At 34.4% G+C, this 16,934-nt stretch overlaps 1 protein-coding gene across 1 annotated transcript in view; it reads left to right on the forward strand.

Moving 5' to 3' along the window:
• The window catches only part of LOC116166355 (fat-like cadherin-related tumor suppressor homolog), a 288,265-nt gene that overhangs the window by 5,732 nt on the left and 265,599 nt on the right, over positions 1 to 16,934 (forward strand). The window contains exon 2 of the mRNA XM_031481312.1: positions 13,565 to 13,589. The gene's annotated coding sequence lies outside the window, so the exon portion shown is untranslated. The remainder of the gene's footprint in view (positions 1 to 13,564; positions 13,590 to 16,934) is intronic.

A 16,934-nucleotide genomic window follows, 5' to 3' on the forward strand; every position in this document is an offset into this window, starting at 1 on the left:
ACTCTTGATCGCCATTATAATGCATAATGACTAAAAAGGTTCTAAACGTTCATGCTCCATCGTTCATATTTACGCTTCGACGCCTTAACCTTAATCAACATCCCCTGATTATAATTAAATTCGAGCGGTAACTCGGCTATTAATAAACGCGAACAGAAAAAAATCGCTTTTTTGACAATTCTTTTACGTCTGCAACTTGTTTCATTGTAGGATGGTGGGCCGTTTCTAAAATTAGATCCACATTTCTAAAACTGAAGAACGTCTCTAGCACCTTGTGTTGATAGAGACTACAGTATTTTTAAAATGCTGCAATGCGATTCGATGTGGGACTTTCTGGAATGTCTCACATTTTAAGGGATTTAGACACAACCGACAGCACAATTCTAGTGTTATTTTAAGTTTTATAAGCATTTTTATGGCGTGCATTTTAGCTCGAGTTTTGACCTCACGTTTGGAGATTTCGAAAAATTCGTCTTGGAATTTTCATGTAAAGAAATGCAGCATATTTTTATTTGTATCATTTTCTTAGGGAAACTTAGTTTATATCTTCGTCGCTGAGTGACTACTCTGGGAGTGCTCGAAGGCGCCAAGGAACCTACGAATTACAAATAAAAAAATGGAAGTAATTTCAAAGTGCCCTTTATCTCATATCATGATATGAGGAAACACGCTAAAATAGCAAAAACAAATCGCGAATGGAAGAAATAAATGAAGTAGTTCGGGTTTTTTCACAAGATTCACTTCCCTGAACATTATAAAAGTCTTGACCGATGCCGCTGCCCTAAAATCTAAATAAAACGTGTACGTGCGAGGGTCAGAACCAAAATTTAAATGAAGAATGTTTATAAACACGAACAGTGACCAAACCGAATGTTTTTCTCTTCTTGCCATTGGACAAGACTTGACTCTGCGGAAAAATGAAGATGTTTTTGCAGAAAAATGGTTTTTCTTTGTGATTTTTACAAAAACAAAAACTGTGGCCGTTGAAGACACAAAAACGCGGTCAATCTTTTAATTTTTGTTTTACTTTTTCTAGTAACGAGGATTGGGTACATCGCATGTTTCAAAATTTTCTACATGACTGACAGCAAGATCCCTTGGCTTAAGACTGGAAATTTTAATAAAACTTCCGATTTTCCAACTCTGGCGCCTTTAATTGGAAGCCGACGCCAAAGTGTATGAGACTTTTTTGTACACCTCACCAAAACCATTTTCAGAGTTTTGATGTCCTTTTTTACCCTTGTCTGGACTGAAGAAAGAGATATGGGCACAGAAAATGCTGAGAATGGTCTTATAGAGAGCTCATCACACTGGATATAAGAACTCTGCAAATGAACATCCCTGGTCAATTAATGCTTTTTTTGAAAAACAATTAAATGGAAAAATGTACACAGATTTTTAACAAATAAATTAGGCCAATTATTAGGCGAAGGCATAAATCTTATCATGTGGTTTCAGCAGGATGGGGCTCCACCCCATTATGCAATACAGTCCCGCAATTATTTACATGAAATTGTTTGAAAACTGGTGGATTGGTCGAGCAGGTCCAGTCAACTCGCCTGCTCGGTCCCGGGATTTAATCCCCAGTTTTGACGTAGAGTGTGACAGTGTTTGCTTGCACGTTCAAGGAAGACATTTTGAGCATAACAGATGTTGAAAAATTTCTAATTATGTTGTACGTATGTATTATTGTAATATCTAAAATACCCCTAGCTACGTAACAATGGGAGTAATTAATAATTATTAGCACATAGGTTCCATTTAAAATGTCAAAGTCGTCTCTCGCCTCTACAAATCAAGAAAACAAAAAATTAAAAAAATACATTAAATTTGACTCCCCATATCCTTATTGAGTTATCAGAATTTCATAAAGATATTTAAATCGGTTTTCGAGATATCGCGTTGTACCACTTTAAAAAACTCGCCCTGTATGTATGTTTGTTTTTTGTAAACACGATATTTCAAAAACGGCTTAAAATATTTTACTGAAATTTTGCGGAGCTAGAGGCTGGTATGGGGAATCGCAAACGCCCTAGTTTCGATCCATAACCATCTGTCTATCTTCAGGGTTTAGAGAGTCATAACTACAAGAAATAAATTTTGTAATGTTTTTTCTCACACACTGGATGATGCAATATGAAAAACTCTACAAAAAGGTTTATTACTTACAGTGTTTTTGTAGTTTTTGAAAAATCTTGAATTCAAAAGTTTAACTATTTAATTGACATTTTTTAAATTGCATTTTTCGCGAAAAGCGGACTTCGTACCCAAAAATGATTAAATATACACAAAGAATTTGCGACTTGATGACCCTACAATAAACTTATATAGGTACAATTTTCGCGTAGGATTTGAAATAAACGTGCTATAGGCCGTTTTCAAAATTTTTATTGCTTTTTAATTAATTATTTTTTTATTTAACAACTTTACGGATATATAATTGTTACATTTTTTGTTTATAAACATCCCAGCATTCATATGTCTATCTGTAATTAACTATAAATAGGAAATTTTTTTAATTGTTCGTGGAATACTTCCGAGAATACAAACGGAGTTCCAACGCTGCAGTGATATACTAAATCGCTGGAATAAATACTCAGTTGCTAGTTTCTCGCCAGTTTCGTTTGTGATTTTCAGTCGTTTCGATGATTTTGCGATCTTCATTCCCCCACACGCCAAAAGTTTCAGTGGCGATTGGAATGAAATGGTAACAATTATTCAGAAAGCCATATTAATTATCTTTTTCTTTTTCAACTATTTCTGCAGCTGCTCCTGCACGTAAAGAAGTTTGGTGAACATAAGAATCAGATGGAAAAGAAATATCATAACGAAAAATATTAAATACAAAAAAGTGTTGAATAGTTCTATAAAAAACCTTTTTGTAGGATTCCAAATAAAGATTGGCGTTTTGTAAATTTATTTATTTTTTATTTTTATAAATTTCACTTTAATTTTAATTCTCAACAAAAAGGCCTTTAATTTTTGGAGCAATTAACAAATAATCTCAAGTGCATTATAAGTAGGCGGAAAGTCCAGTCAGGGGTTTACCTGACAACTAGTTTTTCTTGGAATAAGGAGGTGTGGTGGTGATAGGATTAAAAAAAATGTTCCCTCGGTTTCAAATGAATATACTTAAATACAGGATTGCGCATTAAACACAAGCTTAGGTATTTTGGGTAGTAATAATAAAGACTTTCGAACATTCTACGATAAAATTTTAATTGACACGGATAGTGACTCATTGTTAAAAAATCTCTTTTTGTCTATCTTTATGCACAACTTTTTTCGCTATTTGGTTCGTTATGGGATCGAAGCTTGCACCAAATAAGGATTTTACATTTACATTACAAAAAAGTTCTCTTTGCAATTTTTAACTTTTGCCGTTCATTGTGCTTTTAAATCGTTTTGATCCTTGATTAGAAAACTCAAACATGAGGCTTGCTTAATTTTACGATCATTTTGGACCAAAGAGGACCAAAACCATGACCTATGTAATGATAAGAAAAAGAACATTTGTCCTGTAGGTGACCATGGTTATTACTTGGGATTATTATGTACACATGTGTTAGATTGCGCATACGCAAACTTAACTTTCTTATTTATGAACTAAGTTTTATGGGGAGGTGCTTCCTACAAAAGCCAATTGAAATCACGTGTTATAAAATGTATACAAATGTACATACTACTTTTATTTAATTTGAACTGAAGATGCTTCGTATAAAAACGAATTGAAAGCACACGTAAAAAAATAGATTGCCCATGCGCATACTCAACTTTCTTATTTATGGGGAGATTTTTCAAAACTTTTAAAGAAGGTTCTTGGTAAAAAATGAATTAAGCGCACATTTAAATACATTAGTACGCATACGCTGACTTACATTTCTTATTTGTGACCCAATTTATCTCAAATTTCTGTCGAGGATTCTTCCTATAAAAGCAAGTTGAAATCACGTGTCAAAAAATTGCTGATTGCACATACCGAGACGTAACTTTGTTATTTGTAAGCCACTTTTTTTTAAATTTTAACTGAAGATGCTTCCTTTAAAACCATCTGAGCCTTCCTTTCTCAATGTAAAGTAATGTAACATTTTTTTAAAATTCATCTGTGTATTTCTCGTGCAAGTTCTCGTTGTAGTTAGTTTTGTTGGTAAAGGTTTCACTTCTTAGTTTCTTAATCTTCCGCTAAAGGTCATCTGAAAGTACCTTTCCGTATTCTATTGCTCTTTCTTTAAGGAATTAATATTTCGCGTGCGCGTTACTTGTTGCTTCTTTCTTTAGAGAAGCTCTCGTAGTGTTCAATTGTAAAATTTTAATACGCCTTTACCTTATTTGACTTAGTCTATCTGAAAATGGATTTGTATTGGCATTTATAATATTTTCTTTGGAGTATTTCTCTTTCTGGTGTAATGATCTCGAAATTAAACGGTACGGTTAGTGACTTTATTTGACTATTGACTTATAGTCGAACCAGCGGCGGCAATCGACGGAAACCTGGATGTGGCAGAAGGGTACGGAAATCTCGAGCGCCACCAGGAGGTTTCAAACCGACGTACTCGGTTGACACCCAAAATTTAAAATTTCTTTATTTATTTACCAGGCCCTGAGGTTTTAAAAATCGGAGACTAATCTAGAAATTTAGGTTAATTAAGCGCGAAGTTCACTGCAACACAATTAATTAACTACGGTTAATTAAACTGACTTTATTGACCGGATTAAAACTTTCAAATTCGATAGCCCAGGTAGTTCATTCGCAAAATGTCTACAATAATGACATAAACCTTGCAACTTTCTAGACAGTGCAATGTTGATTCTAGCTTAACTGTCGGAAATGACAGTAAAGGATAGTAGGGAAAATTAGCCGTGTAGTTCTTCTAAGTTTAAAGCATGTGCAACATTGAATATACAAATTGTGTTGCCGCAGCACCAAGATAAAAGTAAGAAAGAGCAAGACATTTGTAAAGCACTAGACGTTCTCCCGTAAAATAACTTGAAAGTTCAATCCTTAAAATTTTTCATTGGCGAATCTGTCTTATATTTAGAAATTTCAGACCGTTATTGGTACGAGTATCTTTTCTATATAACTCATAACCCCTCCCCCCCTCATAGTTGATTATGAATGCAAAATCAAAATTAAACGTCATTCCTATCAGCTCCAGTTGTTTTTTGTGAAGATAATTAATGCTTCATTCTGAAGTGAGCACGCTCCTTTTTTAACGCGACGAAGTAAAATAATTGCCTTAATTTGTTAATTCGATTTAAATTTCCTGAAATAAGAAGCGGCGCGTATAAGCATTTGATTTAGCAACTCGCTCCATCATTTTTACCGATGGCACGAATACGGAGTGAGGACATTTAAAAATCGATACGTATTGTATGTGCTGGAATCTTCCTAATCCCTCGGTAGATACCTCGCGACACGTTAGCCAACTTTGGAACACTATTATTTTTACATAAGAAGACTTTTATCTTGTATAGTACGTTCAAAAAGGAAAACCTGAATAATCGGCTGGAAAGAGTGGTATTGAAAGGGGATTAAACAGAATAGGTCAAGACAAGTAAGAAGTCTTGTAAATATAATGTACGAAGGGTATAAAAAATCTTATGGTCGGATACTTTCGATGAGCACTTGGAAAAGTTTTAGTAACACGGATTTTCCGAATGATCGCAAAACTTTATTACGCGTCGAAAGCTTTCATTTACAGTTCGTAATTACATCCTGATTGTCCTTGTAGGTACGTTATCCGTTTTTTTGTTGCATACACTATTTTTGCATTAGCCCATTCCATTTACAAGAAAATCCGGAAATTGGAATCGTAATTGATCACCTTCTTGAGAGCTTAAAATAAATGCTTCCCCCTAATAAATATTTATGTAGGAAATTTATACAATCTGTAAAAGTGCATTGACTCATTCTGATTTTAGGTATATATCTAATTTTGAATGCAGCTTCCATTGTTTGTTTAACTTGCACAACAGCGGGCATAGTAGTATATTTGCATAGAAATCTCGACATAAAACTGAAATAATGAAAAATTTCAGTGTATATTTTAATTGGATCCCCATCTACAATTTACGCAATGGCTTACTTTCCAAACAAATTAAAATGGCGTCGCAAAAGAACAAATAAAAACTCATTTTGGAAATGTTATTACTCGTGTTATTATTATAGAATTGTATGGGTTTTGTAGAAATAAAAATGGAATTTTTTTGTTAAACGCTGAACGTAAAAAAAGGAAACTTGAAAATGTAGCAATATCGATAAAAGCATATTTCCGCGAGTTCGGTAATTTAAAATGTTTCTGTTTTTTTTCGGGCGTCAGAAAATGTATAGGAAACTTTTAATGATATTGAAAACTATTTTTAGTTGGATGCATTTTGGTATTTTTATGTTCTGTATAAATAGACGAAAACGTATGTTTCCACTATAGTTCTCGGTACCGAAATATAATACTAAATCTTAGGCCATTTATCATGTGCTTCTTTGCCGAGTAGTTTTTTGGAAGTATCGCTAACTTAATGCATTGTACATAAGTAATATTAAAGCGTTCATTTTTAGTAAATTGCAAGTTTGTCATACTTTTCTTATTGTTGTTTAGTCTTTCTGTACATGATAAATTTCCGAAAATCCACATCATTTATTAAGTAATTATCATTGAATGTGATTTCAGCAAAGTCAGTAATTTACATACGATTGGGGGCAGATTGTGTTTATTGCTTTATTGAATATTGTGTTTTGATGCTCAAAGTTCATAATTACCATCGACGCAGACGATTATGATGTTAGTAACACATTGCGTTTCTCTGATCATTGGGGAGGTGTGTAAAATAAAACAATTAATAGCAGTATGGTGTTAAAGAAGTAATGTTTGTTTGTGTGCTTCAACACAGTGGGATTTATATTAAATTGTACTGTTTTGCACGAATATAGTACAACATTTTCAAGTGGAACGGAGAGCCTCGTTCAGTCTTTGAATATAAAATTAGGATTCAAAGGTACGGTGTAGATTTTTAGAACTACAACTTACTCAGAAACAACACAAGGGGTCCGCAAAAAATATTAATTATTGTTGATTCCGAAAGCGTTAAGGTGGAAGTATTAATTATCGGCTTTATTGTTAGTTCGAAAAAGTTGGAAGATAGTTTAAAGCGAGGTTTAAAGACATTTTGACCGCGAACAATAAATAGGTCACAAATAAACATTTCGAAGCAAGAGATTTATCAAACGACCCTCGTATAATAAGCAGCGTTTCCGTATAGTTTTATTACAAGGTAGGTAATAGCCAGAAGCTCAGAATTGTAATTATTTTCCTCGTAGATGTCCGACCTCTGTCACAATCAAAAATCTCATTGGTGATTTTAAATTGACAATTTGGGAGACTCGTTCAGCTTCCAAAGAATTTCCAAGTTTTCATTAACACCTGCTTGACTTTTCGGACACGGAAAGAAAAAATCTGACATGAAAAACTATCCGAGTCGCAAAATGGGTTCGAATAAACAGAATTAGTTGATTGACAATGACAAAAATTTATTCCGAAACACATGCGACAAAAATGTTTAAAAAAGATTGTTCGGACGTATTACCCCGCACCCAAGGTGGCGACAAATATGAAATCTTAAAATTTACCATGCCAGAATCTCTAGGTGGCCCAGGGGCCGAGATCCCGATGGAACAGATAGGCAGACAAACAGACGACGGAAAATCGAGCACATAAGCGTTACCTCAACTTCGTTTGTTACGCTAAAAATTGCCTTAGATGCCAGAAAACGCTTTCTAACTGAGGCACAGTCTTTAAAAGAGGTGTCTTCACACAAAGTATTTGCCAACAGCTCACAAGCAACTAATTGATTCAAATTTTGTATGCTGAACTGCAGTGTGTGCTTGTATTGTCGTTTTGGTAGCCAACCAGTGGTGGCCCGTACGGGGAACGGCAATTTGAACAAGTATTGTGAAATTTTTGCCTAGAAAAAATAATAGGTTCTGGGCATGATTTATTGGAGATTAACTGCACCTGTAAAGGGTGTCCCAAAATTAACGCAAGATTTGAATTTGCCGCCATTTGTGCGGTGAAGTGTTGGCAACCCTGAAAAAAAAGCAATTTGACAGCTAACAGTATAGGGTTATTAAAAATGGAGCGTTACACGATAGAACAACGTGTCTTCATTATTAAAGAATATTTCAAAAATAGTGAAAGCTTGGCGGCTGCAGTTCGAAAATTTCATACAAAATATGGTCGGAATAGTGTTTTAACTTCGTCAACTGTGAAGAGATTAATTGAAAAATTCATGGAGACTGGATCCGTTGGAGACGCCAAACACACTGGTCGTCCAAAAACAAGCCGTTCGAATGTGAACACTATTCCGACCATATTTTGTATGAAATTTTCGAACTGCAGCCGCCAAGCTTTCACTATTTTTGAAATATTCTTTAATAATGAAGACACGTTGTTCTATCGTGTAACGCTCCATTTTTAATAACCCTATACTGTTAGCTGTCAAATTGCTTTTTTTTCAGGGTTGCCAACACTTCACCGCACAAATGGCGGCAAATTCAAATCTTGCGTTAATTTTGGGACACCCGTTATAAGCGACACGAATTGGGGTGTAGCGATGATTTCTTTTGCGAATTGCGACTCTCAGTTGAGTCATCTGATATTTGAATGTCAATTAATTTGTATACAGGGTGTCCCATTTATCTTGAGACAGTCGATTATTGTGGAAACTAGCGGGGATATTAAAAAATGATTTATATAAAATATGGAAGGGCTCCTTTAATTATGCTATGCGCGTTTTCACATCGAGTTTTCACGTCAAGTGTAGGGCAACTAATTTTTTCAAATAGAAACTTTATTGAATATTTTTATTCAATAAACTTTTGTTGGAAACGTTTTTCGTCTACACACTACACTTGCCATTTTTTGAAGACACTCTTTTAAGCGCGTTTTTTTGGTTTGAGCTAGTAAACTGTTCTGTCAAGAAGATATGACACGCGTAATAAAAATGTAGTTTATGAAATTATTATTAAGTACTAGTATGGAAAGAGGTGGGCTAAGTTGGAGCCCCTCAATCGGCACATCCCCTAAACATTGCGGTCAGGTTTTTATTTTTTTTTAAATTCTACTCATGGGGTTCACAGAAGGGTTTTTGAATTATTTGAGTTCATTACAAATTTTGAAAGAATATACACCTTCAAAAAATAATTTACCTTTCATAAGGCGAACAAACTAGGCTCACTAGTTGCATAATTTACTCACCCGTTCAAAAAATCTTTAATAGAATCAAGAAGAATGAATCATGAAACAAAACTTTTTTAGGGTTCCTTTATATTAAAGCCGGTCTGAATGTGGGTGTCCCATTTCTACCAAAACCGTTCATACGAGCTATAGGGATAAATTACAAACTGCGATTATTTTTCAGTGTAAAATCAATTTTTAAAGAAAAGGGGACTTTCAATTAGGTAAGGTGAGTTTTCGCAGTGCGAATTATTCGTATTATTTGGTACGTTTTCTTCAAGAATTTCATAAATTTTTTCCTGACACATTTTCCAAATCTTGCCACTGCATACTAAATTAATTTCGTTTTTCACTGTTCAGGGCAATTACACAATTAGGTACAACAGTAATACGACGAGAAAAAATTCGATTAGGGGCTTTTCTCTTTGAAGAAGTACCCATTCTAAAATAAAACACCACCGACAGGTATAATTAATCTTCGGGCAGTATCCTTGAACTTTACCGTAACATTTTTCTTTCAAAACATCTGTCGCGTCCATTATACGAATAATCAAAGAAGCAAGTGAAGAAATTGTTTTCTTCGATATCTTTAAATAGCGTTATGTCTACCAGCAGCGTGGACGTTGACTTGCAAACTGGTTATTGGCATGATTTGTTTTGTTTGGCTTTTTTACCTTAATGGTCTCGACGACCAAGTCGAGAGATCAAACCGGATTCTTTATTTTTATTGCAAAATACAAACACATATATACCACACGGTGAGCGAAATTGATTCGCTAATATAATACAGGTTGCGTGCGTTTTTGTATACGGTCTATGTTTAGAAAATTTCAAGGACAAATTGCGGAGGTGTCATACGTAACGGTCGAGTCGAGGTGAACGAATAGGCAGAAATAATTGTTAACTTTCACTACTCCATTTTTTTGTCTAGTTTTCTAGTATGTTTATTTAAATTATGCAATGACTAGGGATACTTTTCCTATTTTCCTTTATTATCCATCAAACACTACCTATTTTACAACTGTTGTGCCCAATTGACCTCTTTGTGAGACAACACTAATGAATTTCTCACTATTTCCAGACTAAGTAGCACAAATACTGGGATAAGATTAAATGAAAACGAAGTTTATTGACATAGAAAAAAGTATTAACATAAAACATTACCACAATAGACACCATTGAGTCAATTTCTTGCTCTCTTAGGGTAGGAAGGACTTTCACGTTCGTCTTCCTTTTCATCTTCTACGAGATCTTCTATTTCTCCAATATGATATTTTGATTCTTAATAAAATGACGTTTTGAAACTGAAAAAATTCCGACTACTTTCAGAGATATCCTGAAAAAAACGAAATTTTGCAAAATAGTTTTTATTTTTTACCGGAGTTATTTAAAAAGATATTTCAAATTAAAGGACATATATGGCCACTTTTTTTGCTCTACAAGGTGGTAATTTAAATTTTAAGTCTGACGTTTCGTCTGGAGTTAACCATCATCAATTTGGTTTTCTCTTATGGAAGTCATTTTTATTTTTTTTTGTCATCTTATAGAGCATTTTTTCATCACTATTTCTTCAATATTGTTAAAATATCTTCTTTTTTGTTTGGCAAACTTTGTCTTCGGTAGTGTATGTTGGTAGTTTCTTGCGTTTTTACGAATTAATAGCGCCATTTCTTATTAAAAAATAGTGATACTTACATTTTGGAATTCAGAAAATGACACAAAAGCTTCCACAAGAAAAAAGGTGATGATGATTAATCGGAGACGAAAATCACAATCAAGTTTTTATTCACATTTGTAAACGTTTTTATTTTTACAAAAATCTGTCGTCTTGACATGTATAACATAAATTGTAATCATCCATTTCTTGTTAGTGTTCGGTTGCCTACAGACGCGTTGACACGTATTATTACTTACCAGTTTTATCAGTCTCTCTGATCGTGTCCTAAAGTTTATGAAATTATAGTGACTTTATCTGCACTCCTTTCGCGTGTGAATATTGTGTAAACTAGGAAAACGAGAACCTTTTTTGTTTTGCTTGAATGCTTTGCTTTTTCTTCTTGATATGCATATTTTGTCATTAAAAAATAGCTTAGGTTTGCAATATGGCATCCCTTTTCGACTGTTTAAGCTAGGGAAAATAAAAACCAAATTTGACATTTTCAGTTATTCTATTTTTCAAAAATTTCAAATACGTTTTTTTAGTCACCAAAAGGGGCATCTTTACCCCTATCTCCTACCATTAAGGAGATCGCAATGGTGACCCACGAATTTGAACCACCCTGTACATTGTACAATATACTGTCTACAGATTTATTACAAAACTTCTTTTTGTTGTTTAATCTACAGTTTACATCAGGTGACTGTAGCCTTTTTTAACGATAGGAAACATTTACTTAAAAGCCCGATAACGGTTCGTTATTTTATTTATCAAAACTTGATTGCTTTACGAACATTGGAAAACTGATCTATGAAGCTGCTAGAGACGTTTGGGGAAACTGCAATTTGGGTTATGTGTATTTAGGGCCGAAAAAGGTGTCTTCGAAATTGATTCCCAGCCAAAATTGTTTACTTACAGCAAGAAATTAATCTATCGCACGTCGAAATAATATAATAATAGAGCACAGAAAAACAAATTTTGTTTACGGATGTAATGTTTCTAGAGACATTTTGCTGGTTTAAGATGATGAATAGACAATATTTCATTTATTAAATCACGTCCACCTTTTTTTACCCATTCATGCATTGAAAAGGGTGAGATAATGCGGTATACGGAATGTAGAGTGAGTGGAACCCTAAACCTAACACCTTTAAGGTTTCGCTTCGTTAAGTCTATAAAGGGGTTCAGAAATAAATCATTAAGGGCAAAGTACGCGACCTGAATAGTTGTATTTTTTTGAACAGAAAACAAATCGCACGAATATCATAGATGCGAGCATTCCCTGAATGAGATATTGAAATCTCTAAATTCTCGAATAATAATTAATATACGGCATACTCGCAAATATTTGATTTTCTCCTCGAGTGTAAGTTTCGCCAACAATGTTAATACCACATGTACCCAGACCAGTGTCCAGGGAAAACAAATATTTTATCCTCAAATATATATTAATTAAATTTGTGATGTAAGCGAAATCCTTTGTAAATTTCATCTTTATTATCTTGCAGATTATTTAGTTCACTTATGTTTTTGGTATCTGGTTTATGCACATTTAGTATTTTAAATTTAAGATTTCAAGATTCAATATAAATCTTGATACATTTTAAATGTTCTCTTAATCTTAAATGTTAAATTGTACATTCATTCATTCATACATTGAAAGCTCAATATGTTCAAATTTCAAAATGTGTCCGATGTCGTAGGTTTATTTAAAGAAAAGTCGCCCTCGAGTTCGAATTTCTATATAGAAGTGTGCCATCTTGGGGTAGGAATTTTAGAAATATTCTTAAAAAATCAGGAAGGACACCCAACAATCTAGGGTTAAGTCCGTAAGTTCTATTTGATGATTCCCAAGAAAAAAATTAAAGAAACGCAGACTTTTGAGGGTGTACCTTCCAAAAAATCCATTTTGGCCCTTCCACTCAATTTTTGTTCACATACTTGTTTGTTACACTCTGATGTGTTGTTGTACTGGGGCGCCAAACTGGTACGCGGCTGTTTCTCAGAGTGCAATAAAAACTTCGGAGTAAAATTCGCTCGAATCATAATTTGTGTACCATAAAAGATATTAAAAAAATGTACTTCTTCAAGGGTTGATCTTTTTTAAATTTTTTTCAAAGAAACTAAATCGCGCTGGCGTTAAATTTTGAATTAAGGTACAGGCTAAAATCCCTTCCAGTTTTACATAATTATTGTCATGTCCTTTATCGAAAAAAGAAAACAAAATATAGCTCTGGATGGCTGATCTACAAAATTTCCACTGATACAAAAAAAATAAGCGAGTACAGCTCGCAGTTATATGCCACAATCAGGACGGTCTTTATTTCGAACAATTATCAAAGGTGATAACAGCGAAATCGCTAAAGTTAAAGGTATAATATGTTACATACAAAAATAAGTAGGTACTCTTCAAGTACTTTCCAATTCTTCAGTAAAATAAGGGGCGTTTCATTAAAAAAAAATGTATAGTTTTACACGCCAGTGAAACACAGCACGTCACTGATGTCCAGGAATATTTTAGAAACATGGTAATTGCGCACAGTTTTGCTTTTACATTTCTGTTATGGTACCTAAAGGAATCATGATTCGAGGGGTCTTAGATGCTACACCCTGTGTAAAGACTCGCCTTATTATGATTGGTATTCTTGTTTTAACGAAAGTTTATTCTTTGTTTCAGATTCCAGAAAGGCAGCTTTATAAAGGTAGGAATTTTTTCATTACATATCTTCTGCATTTCTTGGTGATGTGTATTTAGTAGTGGGAAAGTGTGCGTTTTGGGCGGTCCCGTTTATCGGGATCGTTTTGATAGGACGACTAAAACACATGGCTCTAAATATGACCGTCCACATTATCCGTCCGTCCGCCATCGTTCTGCGGTCAAACCGCACAACGAGATTAGTAAGTGGCGACAAGAATGAATTTAAATTTAAATTTTATATTATGAGCGGAATCGCGGTACGTTGTGGACGAAACGCTCCCGCGAAACGCCTACACATACAGTGGTTAAGATGAAAATCAAGGGCTTTTTGTAGATAAATAATCTTCGTATTGTCGACCACTTTTTCAGGCCATCATTTTTGAATTTCTCAGCTTGAAAATCATGGAAACATTTTTCATTGTTTTGTATATTTTCTTGCAAATTTCTTGCAAATTTATGCAATGAATTAGAATTAATACAGTGATTTCACAAGATATTCTAGTGTTCGAACATTTTTCTATTACTATTCCAAGTGGGAAAGGGAATCAAATATTATTGTGCAAACTGCAGGGGGTCTCGTTTCTCTAGGTTGAAATAATGCCGACACGATGAGAGCGAGCCACCCTGTAGTTAAAGATTTATCTCCTGTGAACGTAATTTGGCTTTCGCATTGGAGGTTTCAGATGGGACATCCTGTACAATGTTGTAATTATTTTATTTAGGACCTGAGGGACATTTTGTCAAATGTACACAGGGTAATGTTTATTTTTTTCTCTTTGATATTGTATTTGAATGAGGGTACGAAATACTAGGAACGCAAAAATAAGGAAACATTTATTTCAAAACGACGTAATTTGGACAAATGTGTTTTGTAATTGCTGTTATCGGTTAATAATTATTGATAAGCGTCACAGATAGGTATCAATTTGGCGACGTAGTTGCTTGTTCGTTCTTCGTCGATTATTAACAGGGCGAGAAAATTAGAGTGGAGGTGTCAATCACTTAAATAAGCGGTGCAAATTAACGACGCGGCTGTTAGGGTAAATTTTGAATGTGTGCGTAACTCATCTCATCAGCGAAATCTCACTCACAAGTTCGTCGGATGAGTCGTTGGAGGAATTACAAGTGTCAAATAAAAAAAGGTAATTCTGTTAAAACTACAAGTATTTCGTGAAAGCGAAGTTTCGTCAGTATCTGCGTTCCGTTGGACCAATTTTTGAGATCTTTTAATTGGTTTTTAGATGGACCGTTTGCAAACGGGGTGTGTTCTATTCAAAAGGCACTGTTAACCTTAAGTTTTTTTCTTACAGGATTTTCTTGTATTTCATTCTTTTTTCAATGTGTGTAATTTTTCAGTATGGGTCAGTTTGAATCCCAATTTGAAATTTTCTTTTTTCCGAATGCTATTTCCGATTTTATTCAAAATGTGAGTAGCGATTTCAATGGAATTTACGAAATTTGGTTGGAGCGGGCCTTCGACTCTTTCAAGTTTTAAGTCTTAAGTCTTAAATCTTTGTTGCAAATCTGAACGTGGCGATCAGCTGCACAAGTCCTAATAATAAATGACTATTAAAAATTACATTCGTTTTCTTAGGTGACGAAAAAGGTGACAAATTAAGCATTAAAGAAAAACAAACGTTGGCGTTCTGCGTTTTTCTTCCAGACCAATTGTTTTGGGCAACTGAAATGGATTAAACAATTTTTTTTTATACAGGCGACCAGCAGTCGCAATTACATAGATAAATAGCAAGCAACGACAAACTGTGATTAGGAGACCCTGAAATTCGTCTCGGTCAGACGATTTTTCGTGTCTGAATTTTTGCGAATTTTATGCATATCAATGCCGGTACAAATTTGCACACACGCAGATTCCGTTTATTTATTCAATTCAATTTGATATTTTGTCAAAACTCCTCTTCTATTTTAACCCACGTCAAAGCGCAACTGTATAAATTGGGCAGTGATGGGTAATTAGGCGTATCCAAAATGCACTCATCAATAATATTTCCCGGGATTAATGTCACCTTATTTATAATCAGTGGGTGGCTCTTTGTTTTATCGACGCTACAAAACAAAAAAAATACAAGATAAATTGGGGCAGTTTTATAAAATCTCGTTTTCAAGTAAAATTTCCTTAGAGCTTAACTTAAAGTTGTATGAGTGATGATGGGATAAATAAAAATCTAAGGGAAAAGGAAACCTAATAAATTACCGGAATTTTCTTTTTTAGAAAGGAACGTGTATGTATGCGACTAAGATGCCACGAGCTTTTATTACAAGTACGTTAACCCTAACAAATTTTGCTTGTAATTATCCTATGTACGGATTTCCTTTTTGAAGGACCGCCTAGAAAAAATATATTGACGACGCGATGTTAATTGCGGGATTTTTCCCTCGTTATTGATGATGCCTCATTAAGTTTGCCTTAGACCGGAACGACTCCTTAAAATGTTGTAATGGCGCTAGAAAATTTAATTCGGACAAAAATAGACATGTAATTCGATCCTCTCTTCTAAAGCAAACGGAAAATGTTTCTGGTAATCTGTAATGTACATTGTGTTTGTGTAGGCCACTTATATTTTGGCATAAAATAAATGTAACTTCTGGATAATGACGTAGGTACATTTAAATTGCATCAGATCCGACAAAAAATGATAATGACATCATTGACTGCAAAATATGCCAAAAATAACCAATGAGCATCAGAGGATCATTTAGTGGTACCTATAACAAAAGTGTGTTTTTAATCGCTATAAGTATATTACAATCTTCTTCTCTAAATCTCGGTCTAAACCGCCCAAACCCCCAAACTTAAATTTATATAAATTCTTAATGAGTAACCGTATTGGTTTACGGTCTTCTTAAATGTATAATACCTAGAGTCCAGATTTTTATCGCGCTGTAGGTTGCCAAGGATTCTGTAACGGTTTTTTTTCTCCATTACAAAGCATTATTATTGTTTACGCTTTATTACTTGTTGAAAGATCCCTGTAACTTTTGGGAACGATCTAATGGCTGGCTCCATCTATTGATGGAATTTAACCGCGCAGATTGACCGCGTCGTGATTGTTGGGTTGTCGATTGTCATTTTCTTTTTCTTCATACGTCGCGCCGTATAGAAATACACGTCAATTAAGCAAACAGCTGGAAGCGTAAGGTAGAACGCATGGAATTTTAATTGCCATCTTCCGTGTATATTGCTCCCTGGCGATTGGATTCTTAATTTGGGGATTCCGAAGAAGTAGATGGACGGGATGTACCAATACTCCTAGTGAGGATTTACATTTGCTTTCTTCCTTTCTTATCCTAAGGACCGCCTTTTGAATTTCGCGTACTTAATTGAAGCGTA

Source organism: Photinus pyralis, unplaced genomic scaffold (genome assembly GCF_008802855.1).
Source record: "Photinus pyralis isolate 1611_PpyrPB1 unplaced genomic scaffold, Ppyr1.3 Ppyr1.4_LG3b, whole genome shotgun sequence".
Lineage (NCBI taxonomy): Eukaryota > Metazoa > Arthropoda > Insecta > Coleoptera > Lampyridae > Photinus > Photinus pyralis.